Here is a 23104-nt window from a genome sequence, read left to right as displayed (position 1 = left end):
AAAAATGTATAGTAAAAAAAAAAAAAAAAAAATAACCAACTGATATTTATTTTTAATCAAATGACAAAACAATGAAAAAAATCTCTAATTGTCTGAGAATGTTACTTATTTGTAATCGATAATCGATATATCATAATTTAATCGCAAATAGACAATGTTATACTGATTTGAAAATTTCGAAATGAATATTCTGATATGTGTCGTTGAAAAATATCTATGAAAAAAAAGTTGGACAAGGAGACAATTGATGAAAGAAAAATAATAAATTTTTATATTTTATATTTTATGAAAATGTATGTATTCTGTCTTTATATATTTATATAGTATAATAAAAAAAACTTTTAATTACTTCTTTTATTATCTTCTCAATTATTTTATGCAAAAAGCAACTATTGAAGATTACTGTTTAAAAGAAGATTGTTTGTTATTATTCAAGTTAAAAAAAGTTAAGAAATATAATATTACGCGCGTGCAAATACATAATTTTCTTTAATTTTATATCATGAATTATCGATTCAATTATATCTATTATAAACTTCAATTGCATTTTTCTTTAACAATATTACAATCAATAATAAATAATTTCAAAGTAAACTGCATTTTAATAAGAAAAACTTAAGAGGACTTTCGAATAGATATGAGTCCAAGAATTTAATCAACAAAAAATTCTATCAGTAAAAAATTTCGAAGTTCAAATTAATCTCAACGACTATTGCGAAAAACTCTGAGAGGGATATGTTTTTTTTTTTCTATGAACAAAAAAGACATCACCATTCAACATCCAACTAATCGAATTTTCTCGATTCAATTGGTTTCCAATGTAAACGTATGCGATGTCAAAACGAAAAATGATCACCATCTTATCGTCCATTCCTGCATATTTTTCGTTCAATGGACGTTCACGACCAGAATTTACAGTGCGAGTGCGCAAAACCGGTATCTACTTTGTTATTTGGCATTCTTGCACCGTCTCGGTAAATACAACTCTGTGGGAGGGGGGGGATAGAGGAAGAAACCCGCTTGTTGATGAAAACCCCTGAAGAATACATGCGTTGGGGATAGCATTTTCAAAAATAGTTGGTAAATTTAGTTGGCAAGGAGGAAGGTGGAGTGAGTTTTAAAATTTCCTTATAAGCAGTGGCCAGTTTTTTCCCCCGCCCCCTCGTTGTCGTAAATCTTCCGGACGACGCGAGGCGATGCAGGATTAAATTTTGAGCAAAAAAACGTGGCTGGCCACGAATAGTGTTGCTTCCTGTAAAAATTTCACGAGCAACGGAAAAGCTAGTTTCGCGAACATCGCGAAATAGGACGGAATAGGACGAAACTGAGAAAATAAAAATTTCATCAAAAAGGTAAATTAAAAAATTTACGAATGAAATGAATACGGGTACGCGATTTAATTCGTTCGCGGGTAAATTTGGTTTTATCGGAAACTAATGCCAAAGATTAATTGATAGGAATTTGAGTTTTCGTGTTCGGATATTATTTTGGTAATATGTGTTTGTGAAATGTTGATAAGCGAAACGACGCAATACGATATTGAGAAAAGTGATGATCGGTGAAACAGGTGTTTGTTTTAGAAAACAAAACGGGACGAAAAGTTGAAAATCGAAGAGGACATTGCGGTTTTCGAAATCACAAAGTAAAATAGCTTTGGGTCGGCCGATAACGGGTTGGTTTTGCGAATCGATCGCAAATGTTCCTCGCTAACACAATGCAACTGCATCGAACCGAATCGAACCGAATCGAACCGAATCGAACCGAACCGAACCGAATCGAATCGAAGGCCTCTGATCATCTTTGAATTTTGAACACGCGTCACACTCCCTTGCCATTTATTTTCTATTCCCTTGTACGTTGTGGAAACGTGCGGGATTTAAAAATAAAATTCAAGTAATTTTATAAGTTACTTCAATATATCTTTCTAAAATAAATACTTTTTTGAATATTATTTTGAATATTATTTTATTTTACTTTTCGAATTTTCTAACAAAAAAAAAAAAGAAAATAATTTTGATCTAACAAAATCATCGATATTTATATATTTTTTATAATAACGAAGCACCTAAAATAAATTTCCTGAATATTTGTTATTAATAAAAAAAAATATGTCCGATCAAATTTGCATAATTTAATTAATTTAAAGCAAATAGAATAATAAATATGAATAAAAGTTATTAAAACTGTAAAAGAAAATAGTTTATTGCATATAACGAATTTTATTTATACATTTACGTATTATAATTTTTTAAAAATCTTTTATAATGTTTGACTGCAAGAATCTAATATTTTCAGAAAATTTTTCTGCATACATATATATCTTTTATAATTTGATGACATTCGATAAATAGATCGTATTTACTTTCTTTATCTTTGAATAACATATTTGGAAAATTAGAAATTGCATATGGATCAAATATCGCAAGCTAACAATAATATTCATCAGGTACAGAAATAATGAGGCAACGTAATTGAATGTTTGTTTGTATTCGATGATTCGTATTATCATATATTACTAGCAATCGAAAGAATTACAATAGAGTTTTATCGTTCGCATAAAATAAATTTTTTTTTTTTTTGCTTGTTGACCTTTAATCTTGAATAGTCTTCATGTTTTAAAACATGTTTTAAAATACTTTACTAGAAAACGTAAAAAAAAAAGAAACAAATCATTCATCAAACAATTATTTACATAAAATTATGTATTTCTCGATATTGTGCACATTCTTTTCTAATAATTATTAACCAAGATATTCAAGTGGCTTGTTTTATGTGTTTCATCCTATTTACATATGTATAAATTTAATAAATAACATCGAAAGAATTTGAATAATAATAAAATAAAAATAAAACAAAAGAAAATAATCTAAAAATATAGATAGATTTCTTGATTTTTTGAAACATATAATGTTTTTTTATAATTTTTAAAAAAGATATAATTGAAAGAATTTTTCGCGTTCTTTGATCAAAATTCAAATTTAAAATTCTTTTTCTCTCAAATTCATCACTTCAATAAGTTATAAAATAAATGATAGCGATTTACATTGATGAAGTTTAAGAATTAAAAATAAATTAAAAACAAATCGTAATTCAAGCATTCGATAATTATGCAGAATAATAGAATTAACATCTCTGATTTTAATGACTTTGAAATATATTGTCAAGGACGTCATTCTGAATAATTTTTTCCTATTAAGTATACAATGAATTTTAATTTTCGAGATATATTCCAAAAATTTAATTTAAAACTTATATAAATTTTAATTAAATTTTGATAGATTGAAATATTTAATGGAATATAAATAAAAAAATATTCAATTTTTGACTTTTAAAGGTAATAACAAAAAAAAAAAAAGAAATATCTTATAAATGAAAATATACATAAATAAAATAACTTGAAAAAATTGATTTATAGATATAAAATTTCTGACAATATAAATATATAAATATTTATTCTTAATTTAAAAGGAATTCTTAAGAAATGTTTACCATTTTATCTATATAAAGATAAACATATTTTTGCAAATATTTCGAAAACTAAAAGAGAATTCATCTTTTATGTGTATAAGAAAAAATTATTCCGAATAAACAATCTTGATAACACATTTCAAGATCATTGAAATCGCATATATCTCTGTTATTCTGCATATTTACCAATTTTATATTTACTCTTTTCATATCTTACAAAATGGAATATTAAAAATGTTTAAATCAGAATTATAAATAATTTAATGTAAAAATATCGAATTAAATTTTAGATATGTAATATATACATGTATTTATTATTATATTATTATATTATTATATATGATAACATTTATCATTGCATCATTGAATATTGACAATTTTTCACGTACCGCATACCGTGTATACTCCAAGCTATCGCAATTTCGTCGAAATACAAAAATCATCTCGGTCTGTTACCTAAGAGTATTGGTCGATATTGGAAGACATCCGATAATCCGGGATTACTCGAGTCGCCGAATTGCAAGCCATTCATAGTGTCGCGTATTCTTTTATATCCGTTCCCCATCAATCGCAGTACTACATATTATCAATTATGTGATATTATGTATATTATGACATCATTTTCGATTTTCCAATAATTATGTTTACCAGAAAAATTTTGCCATAAAAATCTTAATAATAATGCTATTTATTTATCTCGTTTGATAACGTAACAATGTGTCGATATATATGATAACAAATTTAAATCGGTTGAAATATCGACAAAATTTTCAAAAGTCATTATTGTTACGTTATGATAAACGAGTTTTAAATTGTTATGATACTGAACAAAATGATAAAATATTTTATATATTTGAATATTTTTTTATAATTAAAAGAAAAAATAGATTTTTATTGTATGAGTTTTCATATCCTATATATATTTATATTAAATGTATGTAAGTAAATATATATATTAAATTATTTATAAGAAAGAAATTAGAGAGAAAAAATTTAAACACGAAATGATTTTATAGAGAATATATAATATATGTATTTTCGATTTTTATCTTTTCTAGTAATAATAATTAGCATTAATTAAAAGCAAATATAAATCTTTATTAGTATACTTCTTTCTCTTTCTTTCTTTTTCTCTTTCTCTTCTCTTTCTTTTTTTAATCATTTTATTTATTATTTATCATCTATACGATATCTTTAAGTATAAACTCATTATCAAATTTGGAATTACATTGGAAATACATTAAAAAATTTAAAAATATCAATAATTATCATTTGAGAGAAGTTGACGAAATATATTTTATGTAAATGATATTATATACAAGTTCAGATAAAAATACTATAATTGATATAAAGATAAGGTAAATTAAGTCAAATAATAATAGAATTGTGCAACAAGTATATAAATGAAACAAATGTAACGAAAATAATGTAGAAGAAAGAAAAGAGGAATCCAGTAATAATTCGAATTCTATTCTTATATCTAGTCATATGCATTCTCTGCTTTCGTAATGAGTTTAAAATAGTTCGAAGTGTAGAGAGAAAGAATAAATTTTTAATAACATTAATAATAAATAACATTATTAATAAACATGATAATGTAATATTATTAATAATAACATAATTAATAAATAAAATCACTTAATTGGCAATTAAAAAAAATTGAGACTCAAAAAAAAATTGAATATTAAAGAAAATTGTTGAATTTTTTTAAAAGTTTCTAATTAATTGAAATAATAATTATTTGCGATATATTTCAGAATAAATAATCTTGAATACAAAAGTAGAGTTATTCGAATATGTTTCACATTACGTTTCAGTTAGGATAATAGAAATTTTATCATTTGCTGTTTGTCTCCAATAATAAATTATAGCAGCTTGAAAATTACAAAATTATTAAATAGAAGATGTTATATAACAATCTCCTAAAAAATTCGAAATTTTATAAAAAAATTTTATAAAATTTTATAAAAAAGGAAAAACAGGAAAATTTTGCTATAATCTAATTCTATAGCTCTTTGCTATAATCTAATTTTATATGATAAAATTCGATATGTACAATATAAGTTGTTTTTTATTTTAGGAAAACTACTAAAAAAAATCATTGAAAAAATGAAAGCTTAATCTGTAAAAAATGTATCGTATTTTATACAATGAAACATGTATTGAACAAGCAAAAAATTGTGTTTAATTTTCTACGAAATCATGTTTTTTAGAAAAAGAAATGGAGAAATGTAATTTTGAGTAATAAAAACAGATGTGATTTTTATTTTTACGATTTGAAGAGAGATGATGAATGTTTTAGCTGTCGACAAACGGACGAAAGTAACGTGGACCGGTATTAAATACTACGGCAAAATTAAAATGAATTTTTCACAAATTCGTATAAATAGCGAATAATGTATCAAATTAATAAATAACTAGACGAATTTGCATGAAAGTAATTTGCAGTAATTATATTTTTCAGCAAAATAATACTGTAATATGCATTGTGAAATTAGTGAAATAATTAAAACGATTTTTTATTTCTAAAAATATGTCGAAATGAAATAATTTAAAAATATTTAGTCTAATTTGTCAATAATTATATATGCGAATGGAAGATAATTTGTAATGGTAAGGATTAAAAATTAAAGTTATTGAAATTTATAAAAATAAATAAAAAATTTTGTAAAACAATTCTAAAATGTTTTTTAAATGTTATATAATAGAATAGTTTATATATAGCATTTATTATATAATATATATAATATATTATAATATATATAATATATTATATAATATATATTTAATTAAATATTTCTCTAAAGCATTTTTAATCTTTTATCAATGTTTTATTAATATTTTTACAATTAAAACAAGTTTTTATTCAAATTTTTTTTCTAACTTTCTTTTTTACATCATATAACTTAAGATTTAGTTTATTTAATTTAGACTATTAAATTAGAGAATGTATTTATATTTAGAGTATTATGTAGCTATTGTATAAGAATCTATTGGATATAGTACTTATCTATTGTATAAGATATAAAACATATATTTTTTTCTTTCAATAATAAAATATTTAAATATATTTATTACATATCCTTTCACACTATATTCATATGATTCATGAATATTTTTTTATTTTTTAATGAAATTTTAATGAACAATTTTTTATACTTAATAAAACTTTGTGAATATGTAAATAATTATTTTTAATATAATTTTTTTTACCGAAATATAATTTTAAGAAAGTGAAAGGAATATTCAAACTTTCAGTGTATTTTTATTTTTTCAAATACATTTTTGTAACTATATGAGAAATAATAATAATAAAATTTTAACTTACAAAATTTTCAAAATTTAATATTCTATCTGAAACTTTGGAAGTTAAATTTCATTTTCTCAAACAAATTTTTTTTAAATACATTTTGTAACTATAAGAAAAACAATAATAATAAAATTTTAAATTACAAAATTTTCAGAATTTAATATTCTATCTGAAACTTTGAAGGTTGATTTCAAAGAAATTTTCCGTTAACAAAGAAATTACTTTATATATAATCTGTTATGATCTATATACTTGCGAACTTTCATTAAAATCAGAATTTTCAGATTATGTGAATTTCTTTAATGTAATATAAAATAATGTTTAAATAAATACTGTATATATCGGTAAATAGTACAGTATCGGTATCAATCATTGGAAAATCGTAATGATTTAAATTTATGTACAGAATAGTTGAAAAATTCTTTTGAAATTCATTTATAATAATAAATGATAATTTTCCAGTATTAAAACTTGTTAAAAATTATTTAATATCAATTATAGCTCAAGAAAAATTAGTAAATTTAGCAATGATTTTAATAGAACAAGACATTTGTTCTTGGCTTATGTTTTCATACATAAAAATTGTAATACTATCAAATTAAAAAGTTTTTTAAATTTCAAAAATAATGTTCCAAATTTGTTTAATTTAATATTTTTTTTTTTAAACTTAAAATGCTAAACTTAAAAAGTTTCTTATTGTATTATATTGTATTATATTGTATTCTTATTGTATTATACAGTACTCAAGTTTTTCATGATTTTTTTTTAAATCGTGATATTTTTGATTAAGCAAACAATGTATTCAAGAATATATATATAATTTGATAAAAGAACTTTGATAAAAGTTATCGAAGTGTAATAATAGTTATACAATTTCTTCTTATTGTTTTCTTATTATTTTTATTTGACGTTACTTTATCATTTCACTTGCAAAAATTTCTAATAAGAAAAATATTAAATTATATTTTGAATAGAATGAAAAAGAAAAAAAAAACAAGAAAATATTTATTTTAACAAAAACTCTGGAAGTGATGTTAAAGTACACAATAACCGGTACAAATACACTAGTTCATCCAATATAAACGGACAAAAAACACTTTCCGGTTTCCGGTTCATGTTTTGTTTCTCTATAGACGAATCGGAATGCGCAAAGAGAAACTTTTCGGTGTTTTGGAGAAACCGTTTTCACGTTACTCTCCTCCATACGAGTCACTTGTCCCGCTTTTGCGATTTTCTTTTTTCTCCCTATGCCCGTACTACAACGTTTTCGGCTTAGCGGATGTATTCGAGGCGGAAGCGGATGATTGTGCCGCATCGAATTTTTTCTTAAGATTTACTCGTACGAAAAAAATGAATACGCATCCTTTTCGAGGACAAGTTTCTCGAGAGACCCGAAGGAAGGATCGAAAGTTCGCCAAAGTCCTATTGAAAAGTTCCTCTTGTTTTATTAAAACGTGGCGAAAAGTTTCTCTTGGAAATTTCATTCTTGGTGGAAAGTGGAACCGCGCCAAATATTTCTATTTGCCTTTAGTGCACGTGCAGGTAATATTACGAAACCGATGTCTCGATATCGCGGACCAACCGTGTAACCGAGTAAGCAAAGTGACGTTCATAAAGAAGCCTTTGTTTCGAATGTAAGACAACGTTTCGAACGATTTAAGTCAGAATTGAAGCCACAGCTTGCGTTGCGTTCGAGATTAAATTCTAAATTATAACTGGATTATCTTGGATTATAATACCATAACCGAACAATATTTCGGAAATATATTTTAAAGTTTCACAATCGCGATATATGTTCGGTTTGAACTGGAAACGTTCAAATATTTAGAAAAATACGAATAATATGAAAAAATGTTTCAGACAGGAATACAGTGTTTTTTATAGATTGATGCGTAGAGATATGAAGGTTAATTTTAATTTTCAATAAAATTGTATAATTTTTATCATGCCAATCGATATATTTTCTTTAAAAAAAAGTATTACTATATTACTATGTTGAAGAATCTTTAGTTTTTTAGAAGATATTTTATTTTGTCTTATCATATGAGAAGCAAGGAGAGCATAAGCAATAGAATATTGTTTCGCATACTTTTTGTTTTTCGTACAACGAATTTTATGAAATTGAAATTATATATCTCTTAAATTAAAAATATTTCGATATAAATAGTTTCTTGTAATAAATAACGAGTTGCTGAATTAAAATTTAAATAATTATTTACAAAAATGTTTTTGCAAAACAAAACTGTAAGGCGATTAAAAAAATAACTCAAAGTGCAAACCATTAGATTGATTAACAGTTAAATGAGTTTTTATTTCATTTTCATTTGAGATAAAATTAAATTTATAATCATTATAATTTTAAACTAAATTTTTTTTATTAAAAATTTTTTAATAAACAACGATCATCAAGTAAAACCTTAACAATATATTAAAAAAATTATCATGATATCTTTTTGTAAATACGTATAAAAACATTGCGTTATTAAAAATAACGTTGAATTAAATTTTTCCAGATATTTAAATAATTTCTAAAATATTGCATACGTATCAGATCGATACATATTTTGTTCTTACGTAATTCGTCGTAAAATCGAGAAATGAATAATTTCTAATTAAGTAAGAAAAGAAAAAAAAAATGTGAAAAGAACGAAAAGGTAAACAATTGTTGAGGAGAAAAGGCAGAAAAACGACTTGTTTGCATTTCGCGTTGAATGAACGTTAACCGAAGCGTTAGCGCCGAGGTCAAGCGGCACTATCCTCGAGATCTCGAGTGGATGTACACGTTAATCCACCTTTTGGAATTTGAAGACACACGAGTTCCTCTCGTGGCATTAACGCGTTACGCTACGTTACTTCACATGTAATACGTTGAAGGGATAGCGCGATATATACACGTGATAGCATAGGAACAAGGATGGCGAATAAGCAGATCGCATAAAGCAGGAAATTAATACTTCGTCTGTTTCCATGCATCGTTTACTTACATATGTGTGCATCCATACGCAATACGCGATATTCCTCTGTGATATATCTACCACCAATTACTTACCAAAGCTATTTTTAGCGAAAGATTTGATTACAATTAAAATCATATGGCGTCACGCGAACGCAATATTCGGTATTCGGTAAGTAGGGGTATTTTCATGTAGTCCCCCTTGTTTTCCTAGATATATCGTAGACATGTACAAGTATATATATGTGCAGCGGATGCACATACTAGTTCCCTGGCTGGTGCACGCCAAAGCAATTTTCCGTGAGTAAACTCGGCGCCTTTCGAGAGCTCTGACGCGCGTTATCTTACAACTCGAGTCAGGGTACGGATCTCGAGATCTGGCACCACCAGGATCTGTCTCTGTCGGGTGGAGGATATGGATTCTCCCTTTTCTTGCTTCTACGATGATTTCTAGAAAACAGAATAGGAAGATGAGGGAGTAGAAGGAGATAGGAGAGTAGAGAATAGAAGAGGGTGGGAATACGAGAAAGAGGGTCAAGAGGGAGAAGAACAAGTCTCCCCTTGAAAATCGTCTAGAATTCGCTAGAGAACAATCCAACTTTTGCCACAATCGTCATAAATCATTTGTTCATTGTCCTGGTCATGTCGAATATCCGTTTCGGGTTAATATCTGGTCATTTTATTCATTTGAAGAGGAAATTAAAATTATAGTATATATTTGAGGAAATTTTCGTTTTCATTTTTTAGTTCTAATAATATAGGAAATGATCAAAGATAAGGCTTCGAATATTGTAGCAAAAAAGGAGACAGTATTCGTAATGATCATTCAGAAAAGAGTAGTTTTCAATTTATAGGATGCAGTTTATAAAAAAGAAAAAAGGTGTATTTTTTTTTTTTAATTTTTTTTTTTTAATTTTTTATATCTCACAAAAAAAATTATTTGAATATATTACAAGGAAGTTGCAAATTTAAAAAAAAAATGAAAAAAGCATCGGTTTAAAATAAATAATTAAAGTTCAAAATAATATATTTTTTTTATATCATTCTCGTTATGAGATTTTTGTGTTTTGAGCTGGAATATGTCTCATTATCTGTATTCTAATATTTGTAATTACTTTGTTTAATATTATGAATTTATCAATTTTTATTTTATTTGTGAATAACACCAATGATACGTGTATTTTAAAAATCAGTGATGTATTGAATAAGCAAGCAAGATTATATTTAATAATTAATTAAAGTGAAAGATCTACTACATAATTATAGTTATTTATTTTATGTATAACGATTTTATTTTTATTATTATTATTATTTATAATGATAAATTTGAATAGAAATTGAATAGTTTTAAAGATATATATTTTAATTATATATTTTTTGTATAAAAATTATTTGAAGATCAGCTTTTTTTTTCAAATAGAATCATATATTTTTTTTAGACATTATTTGATGCAATTGATATTTTCCATAAAAAAATTATTAATTTAGAATATAATTTAAATTTTATAAAATTTACTATAAAAGAAAAGCACGAATAAATTTGTGTATTCTTTGTTTTTCATATAATAATTTTATGAAATTTAAATTAAAATATTTTCTAACTAAATACTTTTTTTTTAGAAAAAAAAATGAGTTGCATAAAATAATATATTACAAAATATATGATTTAATCATTTAACTTGAAATTTAATCGAAAAATGCATCTATCAATTACAAGTATCTAAATGTTTATTATTTTCTTAATTATAGAGATATAAAAATGCATTTTAATATTTAGAATTAATCGTTTATATTATGTAATATAAATTCTAATCTTACGAATATTATTTAAATTAATTGAAAAAAAATACAAATAAGAAATATTATAATAATTTATTATAATAAAAAAGTATTTATTCGTTTGATATCAAATTATCAATAAATAAAAATTTAATAAAATTTATTATTATGAACATAATTTTTCAGAGTATTTTTATTGGAAATAAATTATAAAAATTAATAAATTAATAATTCAGTTGAATATGATATCATTATTCGAAACATGTAAAACTACAAGACATTTTTTAATATAATAATATTCTTATAATATTATTATTAATATAATAATAAATAATCGTAAATTTTAATAATTAATAATCACTATAAAATATATATAAAAATCTTATATATAATATAAATAAAGTCATCAGACTAGATGGAAGACGTGCAATTCATTTTTGGTCTGAAATAGCTATTACATTTTAATTTAAGTAGTTTGAGAAAATAAGATTGATCTTCATAAGTTCTTGACGCATCTATCCATAAAAAAGTAAAAACATGAGAATGTATATTCTTTGAAACTACTCAACTTTTATTCATTTCTCACTGCTAATAATAATAACAAAAAAGAAAAGTCAAAATGGTAATTTTAAGTGAGATACTTTGTATATTATATCCATATACGTTCTGGTTTGCGAGCAAACCTACCGGAACGTACATGGAATATGTGCAATTATTTTGACCTGTGCAAGCTGCCGGAACAAATACGAAAAATCATTCGATATATTTAAATCGAATAGACCCATACAAATAAACTGTGATAATTATTTGGTTACATATATGAAATATGACATATATTTTTTTGTATTCAATTTATTTTTCAGTTTGTAAAACTGAAAATTATATAAAAAAAATTTTTTAAATTTTTTATTTCGTTCTTAAATAGTTATATTAATCTTTAAGTACAATTTAACAAGTTTTCATTCGAATAAACTTTTTTTTCTTCTCAAAGATTTTTTACTTTATATAATTTGTTTAAAACTAATTTGTAAAAAACGTCATCCATTTCATGATTTTTTACTAATAAAACTATAAAAAGTTTATCTGAGCATATATAGTTTTATGATTTAATATAAGATGATTAATTGTATTTAATATTAATTTTTACAATATAAAATAGTATTTGCAATATATAATTATATGTATAAACATCAAGTGGAATTTTGATAAAGATTCTCTAGAATTTCATTTAGAATTTGGAAATTTCACTTTGTTTTTCTATTTCTACATATTAATTGTTTATAATTGGATTATAGAATATTAATGTTTTTTTGTGAAGAGCATTACCTTTGTCTTGTCTGAGTTGATGTTGAGTTTGATTTAGATGAAATAGTACTCTTCATTATTCATTTCATCAAAATAATGATGAAATTTTTTGATAACTTGAGGTAGTTATCATAAGAAAGTATATGTCTTTATAATTGTGTCTTTAACATAGATTGTTGAATGTAAGAATATTACTATCATTGTATTATTATTGAATCAATTATTATCATATATTGAAGAGGATAAATCCTGGAATATTATTATTGAATCAATTATTGTCATATATTGAAGAGGATAAATCCTAGAATAGATTCATAGAGTTTGTGCTGAATTGATTTGATCGTGGAGAGCTTCCTAGATATTGCTAGAATCATTGCTTGCGTTGTTAGAAAATATATTATTTTAGTAATTTAGCGATATTTAATTTAATTTGTAAATCAATCCATTGTATCATGTAATATCAAATGCTTTCAAGAATAATTTAAATAGAATTAAGCTTGTATTTTTTTCATTAAAATTCAGAATGTTATGTTTTGTCATCATCAATTCTCAAAAATTTGGTAGAATATCTAATTCTGAAGTCAAATTGCTCATTATAATATTATTTCCTCAATAATTGTAGATTGATCCTTCGAAAATATTATAATATATATATTATAATATTATATATATTATAATATTATAATATATGATATTTAATAATAATAATAATAATAATAATGATTGAATAGGCTAGTCTTTTGTAATTTTCAACTATCAATTTTTTTTCACTCTTAGAAATATAATTATTTTTATTTTTCTTCAAATGATGGAGAAGATATGTTTGCTTGATGAGTTAGTAAAGATGGATTTCTTGGATAAATATTTAATGTTGATGTAATTTTACTTAGAAATTTCTTATGTATATTATGATTACCTTGTATATACCTATTGGATTTATGAAAGTGATATCCATGGTTTCTTATGCATTCTTAACGTTAATTGCAGTTTGAAGTAATGGAATTTCAAGATGAAGTGAGATGATTAGTGAAGAGATGTATTTGTTGGAACATGTGGGTTTTATCTACATTGAGTATATGTCTACTTATCCTGTAGAGGTGAGAAGTGAATTTGTTTTGGAATTATTTTAAATATACTTTTTTCTGCTTTATTATTTTGTATTTTAAAACATTTAAAAATATTATTTGTTTGATTGACAATATAATTTTCTGACGTTTCTTTTAATCGATATATCTTAATATTGTATATTCATAAATGAAAATATGCAAATACAAATAAGAGATTTTTTATTTGATGATATTAAATTGATACAAGAAGCATGCGTTCACCAAGAAAAAAGAAAGAAATTCGGTAATAACAATTGAGGATTTCATACTTCTCATATTTACTTATTTATTTCTTCGCTTCATGGTATTGTAATTCCATTTCAAATGCATACACATGAATATGAAAAACATAATACTTAATCTGAGTTAATATTTTTTTGTCGTGGGCATGCTTGTTATTATATGTTCGTTGTAATATAATTTATATGAATCTTTAATTGATATCGGTATTTTACTGCAGTTTTACTGCAGAAAGTTGTGAGTAGTATGAGTAAACGATTAGAGGAAAATATACTGTCGTACAATTTGCTTTATAAGAATGATTAATAAGGAACATATTTAATGTTGAAGTGTCTGGATTTATGCGAATATATATCATATATGGAATATATTATTTATGTGTGCTCCTTGTTTCAAAGTCTACACTTGAAATTCAGGCCTCCATGGATAAGATATAATAACAATCATTTGTAGTTACTTGTTAATAACAATATTTATATCTCATAATTTTTATAATAAAGCTTGATATATCGAGATATATATTATATTTTAAATAAAGCAAATCTTGAACTAGATATTTGATTAAAATGCATTTTTTATTTAGAGATTTTAATGCATTAATATAACAATTTTTTTTTTGTAATGATGTAATTTTTGAAATTGAAAAATTATTAGATTTTAGCTAAGTTTCTTTGAGAGTTATTTCGATTTGATAAATAGTCTCTAATAAAAATTATTTAATTTATTTTGACAAACAAACTTGTTTTGTTTAAACAATTAATTGATTGATTTAGTAACAATTAGTAACATAATAGTTATAGCATAGTACAAACTTTTTTTGGTATTTAATTGTCTGTTGAGATGATACTTCTAAAATAGCCATTATCATTCTTTCTGAATTATTATTGTTTGTAGTCATTGTGTGAAATATCTTAATGTCAGCATTGTATGCAAATCATAAGGTTTTTATTTGAGGTCTGTAGGAGAAGATATTATGAGTGTGGGTTATGAAGTGGCTGTCTGATCATATTTTCTCAGTATGGTTGATAGGTTGGGTAGAGAGCAGAAGGTTATGTTGCTTTTTCTAAAGTGTTAGGAATTGTATGTTGGTGATTTGTTGCTTGTGATAGATGTTTTATGATGGGTTTTTTAGTGAGATGTATCAATAAAGCAAAGTATTGGTTGAAATTCGCCATGTGATCTCTCTTACATTCAGTAAGATTGTCTAGATTGTCTTTTCTTGAATTCATATATATAGTAATTTTGTTACAACTTAATATATCCATCTGTTTGGCAATAAAAATTTTGTAAATTCTGTAATGAAAGATTTTTTTTAAATGAAAGAAAATAAACTGAAAGATTATTTTAAATACTAGATATTTTGTTAAACTATCTCTTTGCATTTCAAGAGGAAAGGACATTAATATTAAGAAGATTATTTAAATTAATAAATAGAATAGAAAAAGTTTATTTTTTATTTTTTTTTAATTAATGAATTAAATAACTTAAATTTGACTTTAATTTAATCTATATATTTTTTTCTTTTATATTTAAGAACTTCAAATAAAATAGAAAAGATATAATTAACAAATTTTATCTTTATTTAAAAAAATACACTTCTTTATTCAAAATTTTATCAATAATATGGAACCCTGAATATTCTTTTGAATACAAATTATTATTTATATATATATTACAATAATTATATATTATAATAACTATTACTATATAATAACTATTACTATTACTATATAATAATAACTATTATTATAATATTTAATAAACTTTTATTAATTTTGAATTATTATTATTAATATATATTTAGATGTATATTATTATATATAAATTAATTATTTAAAAAATCACAAATAATCACAAATGTTTTTACATGAAATAACACAAAATAACAATATTTTTCGAGACACATCTAAATTATTATTTAAAAAATAAAAAGAACATTATTATTATTCTATTAATATGAACTAGGAATTGCATATTATTTTCACATAATACACAGAATTGTAGATTAACAATAATAAGTTAATTTTATGAATTTTTTCGTTTTATAATTAAAATATGTCAATTATATATTATTTTTAAAAATGTTTTAACAATTATCAGTTGAAGAAATAAAAAAGTGATATATACATAATATATATATTATTTAATAATTATAATAATTTCTTAAATATGAGCGTTCAAATTTTTAGTGGATTACAGATGAAACTATTCTATTCATATAAGGTTCTATAGATATGATATATAGCTAGACGTCATCGGCACGCATAGCTAACTTAATACTCTTATAACGACAACTGTTATATTAATAACATTTAGATAAACAGTATTCAATGTATTAATAAAATAAATATATATATAAATATATAATAAATATATAAGTATAATTTTTAATGTTTATTATCGAAAGTTTTTTATTAACAAGTAAAAATTATAATAATAAATATTCGAAATTGAAATTTTAGATCAGAAATTCACTCCTTCTTCCTTTATTTGTTATTTCTCGAAATTTGTTGTCAATTAATAATGTTAATAATGTAAATGAAATTAAAGAAACATTAAGAATCTTGCTTTTTGCAAATCATATCACGACATTTGATGACATTAAATTCCATAGAGTCCATTAAACAAACACATTCAATTAACCTCTCAATAGTTGATTATGGATGTAATAAATCCGTATAAGATGACGCAATTCTAAAAATCTTTAACGTTACGATAAGAAGTTACAATTTATAATTGAATCTATATAGAATAAATCTATATAGAATAGATTCAAGAATTCTCAAAGCTGATTGTGCAGTTAAAGTTGCTTAGAAATGCTGATCATCTTTTGATCATTTTGTTTAGAATGTAAGAATTTTTGACTTGTCTTTTGACACATTGTTGTTGATTGATTTTACTTTGATGCAAAATTTTGCCTTTTGGCACAGAGATCTCTCCTTGAAGATCGGAATGCGTGGGATGTTTGTCCAGTTGTTGTTTGAGGTTATGTTTCACAGTCTTAATTGATGAAATGTGATGTGTTGGCACTTCCGGCGTTTACAGTTTCACTAGGTTGTTTTCATCTACGATTTCCTACTTCTATAGCTGTTATTGTTTTTCCTATTTCGATTTAACTTCGAATTCTATGTTCATTTTAAGCATATTATATATATATCTATTACATTATAGAAGCGAAGAAAAATATAGGAAAACTATTTTTAAATTTAAACTTTTGGAAAAATTTAAACTTTTATTAATAATTTTTAACTTTATATCAAATTTAAGATGTTCTCTAAACTCTGAATTTTCCTCATTATTTTGTTTTTATTATTTGTTTCAGTTAAACATTCTCTTAATCAATTAGATTTTTCATTATTAGTATACAAAAATGTATAAAGTTAATAAAATTCAGAAAAAAAATATATATAAAAAAGTTTCAGTAGTGCAATATAAGAGTCAAATCGGTATGGTAGGGATGTCTCTTCGAGCCAAGAAATCAAGAACGCGGCAGGTCAATTGCGACTCGTGGATCGCCAGTTCATCACCTCTGGCCTATAGTATTTAGAAACATGCAACCACTTGCGCCGATCACTTTCAAATTGTCAAATTTAAAATAATTAGAATTAGTATTGAATAAATAGTTTAGTTAGGATGAGAAAGAAATGAGTTTGATATCAGAGAGGGTCAAGCGAAAAAACATTGAATCAGGAAGAACGTAGATTCGTCTGGCGAGTTTTGTAGTGCGTAAGTATATACGCATCGCGCGGCTGTAGGGGGGAATCCACTCACTCGTATAAAACCGTAGAACGAGTCGCGGCTCGAGTCAGTTTCGCTCGCGCCTCGCGTGAGTTTCAGTTCGTGTCGTTGAGATAACGGCGTGTCGTTTTCGTGCTCGACGGCGAATTTCGATTTTGCCTACGTTTCTTCGCGCGTTCGATCAATTTTAAAACGCTTGACTCGTTCAAATTACTTCAACGACTGCATTTACATTACTTACCCAAAAGTTACTTGTCATGTTTCGCGAAAAAAATCGTGATCGCGACAAAATTTTGTGGTCTCCATCCATTGCCTTTTTTTGATACTTCTCGAAGAATATTCTAAGTAAGTAATCTAAACATTTGAAAAATTGCCGGTGCTTCTCGCGAAAATGATGATGAATGATTACGATCCAAGAATAATCCAGTGTCATGGAATAATTACTGTTTCCGCTCTCTTTCTTTCTTTTCCTTTCTCCTTTACGAATGATTAAAAGAAACTGCGAATAGACTACGAGAACGAAAAGCCAGTGAGAGATTTTAGCCCAAGATTTTCTCCATGTTGCCATCGTGATATCGTGTTTTGAATTCCTTTCGCGTCTCACCAATTTATCAGTGATCTGAAACTAAACTGGAATTTCAGGATTGACCTTGAAGACCGCTTCGCTTATCGGTTTGAAGTTGATGTTTATTTTTCACAAGACGTTAACTACGAGGCTCGGCAACCGTATCGGTGGTTTTATGAACCTACTTACAATTTCTCAGGAATTCGCGGTGGCCGTGAAAGACGAGCAAAGCCACAGGTGGCGGTCAGAGAATTGATCAATGGTGGGGGAAAGTCAACGATGTTTTCGTTCGCGAGTTGCGCTCGCATCGCTGTTTCTTTTTTCACTCGTTACTGGCGAAGGTCGAACTATCATCGTTTGCTAATTCGCACTTTAATTCGTAACTACAGAATATCTATAATACGCTTTTATTTCGTTCGATTCGAATTAATCTTTGTGTATTTTTAAAACGATTTGGCAATGTTATACAAATAGAACAGCTCGCACATAGAACTCGCAATAGAACTGACATCGAATGAATTATTTTCCAATTCTGAGAAGTCTGGGTAAAAATTAGAACGCGTTAAGAAAATTATGGCTCGACTCGCGTGAATGATGAGCTCGCAAGTGGTCGTCCAGTTGTTCGAATGGATGTTGGCATTTAAGAAAAGACTTCCTCGTGGTTCGGCATGAGGACAGATTTATGCGGCCAGACAACCGTGCCGAAGTTGTCTTAGGTCCGGTCGGAAAGCCAGCTAGTATTTTGGTTCGAAAGTTTGCGAAGCACGTGGCATCGATTTTTCGTCGCATCCTATTGCAACGTGTCGAATATTTTGGATAGCAACGTGAAACAGAAAGGAAAGTTTTAATATAAAATTTAATAAAAAAATAAAGAAATATATTCTAATATTCTTCTAGAACTACAACTTCACACAATGTAACATATTTAGAACTATTTCTTTTTATCACAAATGCTCGTTCAACACTGTACAAAAATATACGACGATTCATCGGTATATTTTGGATCGTGTGGAACAAAACTAAAAGTTTACAACATTCGTGTTTATGTTTTGAACAACATTCTTTACGGATTTAACTTTTCATTCGTGAACTCGATTCCATTCGTTCGACTTTTCGTTTTATTTCTTTGATTTGGAAGGCGAACGAAAAAGGTGAGATTTATTTTCGTCGCTTATCTTATCGCGCTACGTCACCGTTTTAAGAATGCGAATCGTCGAAATCTCTTGCCAAGCGCCCGATTTAAGTACATACATACATATAAGTGCATCGATATCAAACTAACGATGACCGAACCACATTTTTTTGTAAGTTTTATTTTATAATGTTATGGAATAGAAAAATAAGTACACGCAGAGATAAAAGATAGAAATAGAATAGAATCTTTTTGTAATAAATGACTTATTATCACATTTTTATCATTTTTCTTTTCCTTTATATGTAATAAGTAATCAAAATATCTAAGTAATCAAATTTTGTCCGTTCTTAATTGAATTCAAAGTACTTGATGAATATTTTCAATAATTATAAAAACTATATATTGATACCAAAGTTCAGCATTAAAAAACAAAATAGTTAAAATTTTTGAATATTTAAGTAATTATTTATTAAAATGTTTGAATAATATAATTTATTCGTAATTATAGTTGTCTATTTTTCTTACTTTTAGCCATTTGATACTACAATTATTTGCGATAATTCTATATTTTAAATAATTATTGAATTATTGAATTTATTGAAATAACTTTATTCTTAAATTAAATTATTAATTTTTGTCCATTTCTGACGCTAATATTGGGGTGAATAATTAAATGATTGACGAATACAATATCAAGGTTATTCGAAATTTAAACAATATTGAAGTTTATATAATTTTCAGAGATGAGACATTCGAAACTTTTCGAAAAAATTTTAAATTTTCAAGTTTTTTTGCTACTTTATAATTCGATTAATTTTTAAAATTTATATAGATTAATAATAATTGAAATAAATAATTGAGTTTAGATTTTAATTAATATGACTTCAATAATTTATTAGACAAAGAAAAAATAAAATGTAAAAAAAATTTCAGAAACCAAAATTTATTAAGTTTTTAATCCAAAATTTCTTTAGAAAAAAAAAGCAAGAAGAAATAAAAGTATAGGTTTATTTTGAGAATTTGAAGTTTCTATATTTTTAAAAAATTCGAAATCTTAAAGTTTCGAATTTCACAAATCTGAAAATCAAGTTTCGACTTATATCTTGTAATTTTAATGCTGGAGTCAGTCACGAAAATTTTCATATATATATATAGAACATAATAGATTATACAATTTATCTTTGGATAATTTCTTTGCAAAATTTCCTTGAGAACATGAAATTAATTGTCAAATTTTCATCATTTTTTCATGTTTTGGAAATATTTTTTATAAATTTTTTTATAAAAGAGATTAATTAAAAATCTATATATTTTAGTATAAAATTTTACCCTATCTGTAAAATTAACATTTTAAAAAATGGAAGTAACACTGAAATTTTAAGGATTAATTCCTTCTTGAAATACTATTCCATAATAAAAAAATTGTTTTATGTATTTATAATCTATTATGACTACATATTTATTATTAAATATATTAAAAAAGATTATTGTTAGTTTTGATAACATAACTTATTGATCCTAAACTATATAAAGATATATACTGAATGTATACAAAATGATCCATAATTCATAATACAAATTAGGTCAGGGATATTCTAAAACTATAAATAAGAAATATAGAATACAATTTTGTTTATATTCGTTTTTGTTTCTGAGTTTGAAAATTTCTTAAATATAAAAAATTAGTTAAATTTTAATTGGATACAAATGAATTTTTAATAAGTGATTACTTTGCATATAAAAATAAGCAAAAAATGTAGAACAAAATTTTATTGCTTCTTTGTTTTTGAATCGAAAAATTTTGTTTTTGAAAATCAAATTGAATATACAAACAACGAGTAATTGATAACTTTTCACATTTGATTTTTTTTAAAATAATTTTAAGTGAAAAAAATATATTCTATGCTTTTTGCTTGGTTTCATATTTAAAATAATTTTCTATCAACATTTCATTCATATGTTATAGAAAATTAATTAATCTCACTTGTATATTTGAAAAATTTTTAAATTTGATTTATTCGAAAACAAAATTTTTTATGCAATTTTGTTATTCTTGAGTCAACTTATTTTGAGTCATAAAATCTGTCTGATCCTATTTGTACCATGAATGACGGACCAGCCAGTATAAGAGCAAAATAGACAGAAAAGGCGCAACGAGGATAAAAGCCTCCTGACCTTTCCATTATCTCGACAAACGTAAATAACGCGTTGTGCGAAGCGAAATTTTTGCGTTTTCGAACAGAATACCAACATTTTGTGAATGTTTTTTGAATTCGTGGTGAAACGTTTAAGCAATATGTTTTTCGTCGACGTTACGATCGTAGTAAATTCGCAAGTAAGCAAATATGATACTTGTTTGGACGTTCGAACGAACTAAGGTAGAAAATTTAAAGAGTGATTCTAGAGAAACTAAACACGAAAGTTGATTATGCAAAAATATTCGTTCAAACTTCTTTCGTATTATAAGCGATTTAATTTTGCACTACATGAAGTGAGATGGAAAGAGAGTAATGAAAACAGAACTATCTCACTCACTGCACGTTGTTTCACTTTACCTAATATAAAGTTAAATTCTTTTTAACTTGAAAAATAAACTTCGATAATATTTTTACATATAAATTTTTGTGTTTGTTTTCATTTTTAAAGTCATTCTTCAAATTTTCTACTTACTTCGTCCAAACATTTTGTGAATAATATACAACAAGTAACATAAAAATTGTTAAATTGATAGTCAGAACTATACAAAGGCAAAAATCTTTCCTATCTTTTATCAATACGTGATGATTTTATCTGTAAATATGACACTTTCTACAAATACCTTTATTTTTATGAATCTGTTGAAATCGACCAATTAGACCCGCATTCTTTCCAAGTGCCAACTTACCAGTAATGCAAGTGCATACATGCTTAAGCTCGTTAACAAACAATTCGAAGTAAAGGAGAGACGCCGAGATTAGTAGAGATCGGTGTCGAGGTCAGATCGGTCGAATAGATTAAATAACTGAAATAACTTCGCATTGATTTCGTTTCGGTTGGTTTCGTGTTTTTAAGATTTCGGAAAGGAAGGAAATAATAGCTCGATTCGACTCGAGCGTGGGCGTGGATTGCGCGGTCGGTTGCGTGGGCTGAAACCGGGAACGTTTAAAGAATGTTGCCGATGGAAGTTGTTTAAAGCACACCGATGAAAACGCGGGCAACGAGCCGAACTTGGTGTTCTCGATGGGAAACGTAATCGACGAACCGTCAACGGCAGATACCGTACCGTTTCCAGCGGAGTGCGACGCGTCGCGTAGGCGTTCGCCGGTGCTGGAGATGCGGGATTGTCGAAAATGGTATATAGAAACGTGAGTGGAGATAGTGTGTAGGTGCGGTCGGAACTTCGATAACGCCAGTTTGCCATAGGAAACTGACTATTCGCGCTCGTGCACACGACGATCACTCGGAATCGATAATTCACTCGTAACAAGTCTTTTCCATTTATCATAATGATCGATTCGAATAATCC

General features: G+C 25.6%; 2 long non-coding RNA genes across 3 annotated transcripts in view; both read left to right on the top strand.

Moving 5' to 3' along the window:
• The window catches only part of LOC116186501, a 10061-nt gene extending 2331 nt beyond the window's left edge, over positions 1-7730 (top strand). The window contains exons 2-3 of the long non-coding RNA XR_004151500.1: positions 6699-6701; positions 7569-7730. This is a non-coding gene — a long non-coding RNA (uncharacterized LOC116186501). The remainder of the gene's footprint in view (positions 1-6698; positions 6702-7568) is intronic.
• A 9758-nt stretch (positions 7731-17488) lies between these two features.
• LOC116186500 overlaps positions 17489-23104 on the top strand; it is a 23139-nt gene continuing 17523 nt past the window's right edge. The window contains exon 1 of one of the 2 annotated variants that reach the window (XR_004151498.1): positions 17489-18244. This is a non-coding gene — a long non-coding RNA (uncharacterized LOC116186500). The remainder of the gene's footprint in view (positions 18245-23104) is intronic. The other variant, XR_004151499.1, reaches the window with a different exon arrangement.

Source organism: Apis dorsata, unplaced genomic scaffold (assembly GCF_000469605.1).
Source record: "Apis dorsata unplaced genomic scaffold, Apis dorsata 1.3 scaffold_787, whole genome shotgun sequence".
NCBI classification, from domain to species: domain Eukaryota; kingdom Metazoa; phylum Arthropoda; class Insecta; order Hymenoptera; family Apidae; genus Apis; species Apis dorsata.
The sequence above is the reverse complement of the archived record's forward strand: the minus strand, read 5'-3'. Positions and strand labels throughout refer to the sequence as shown.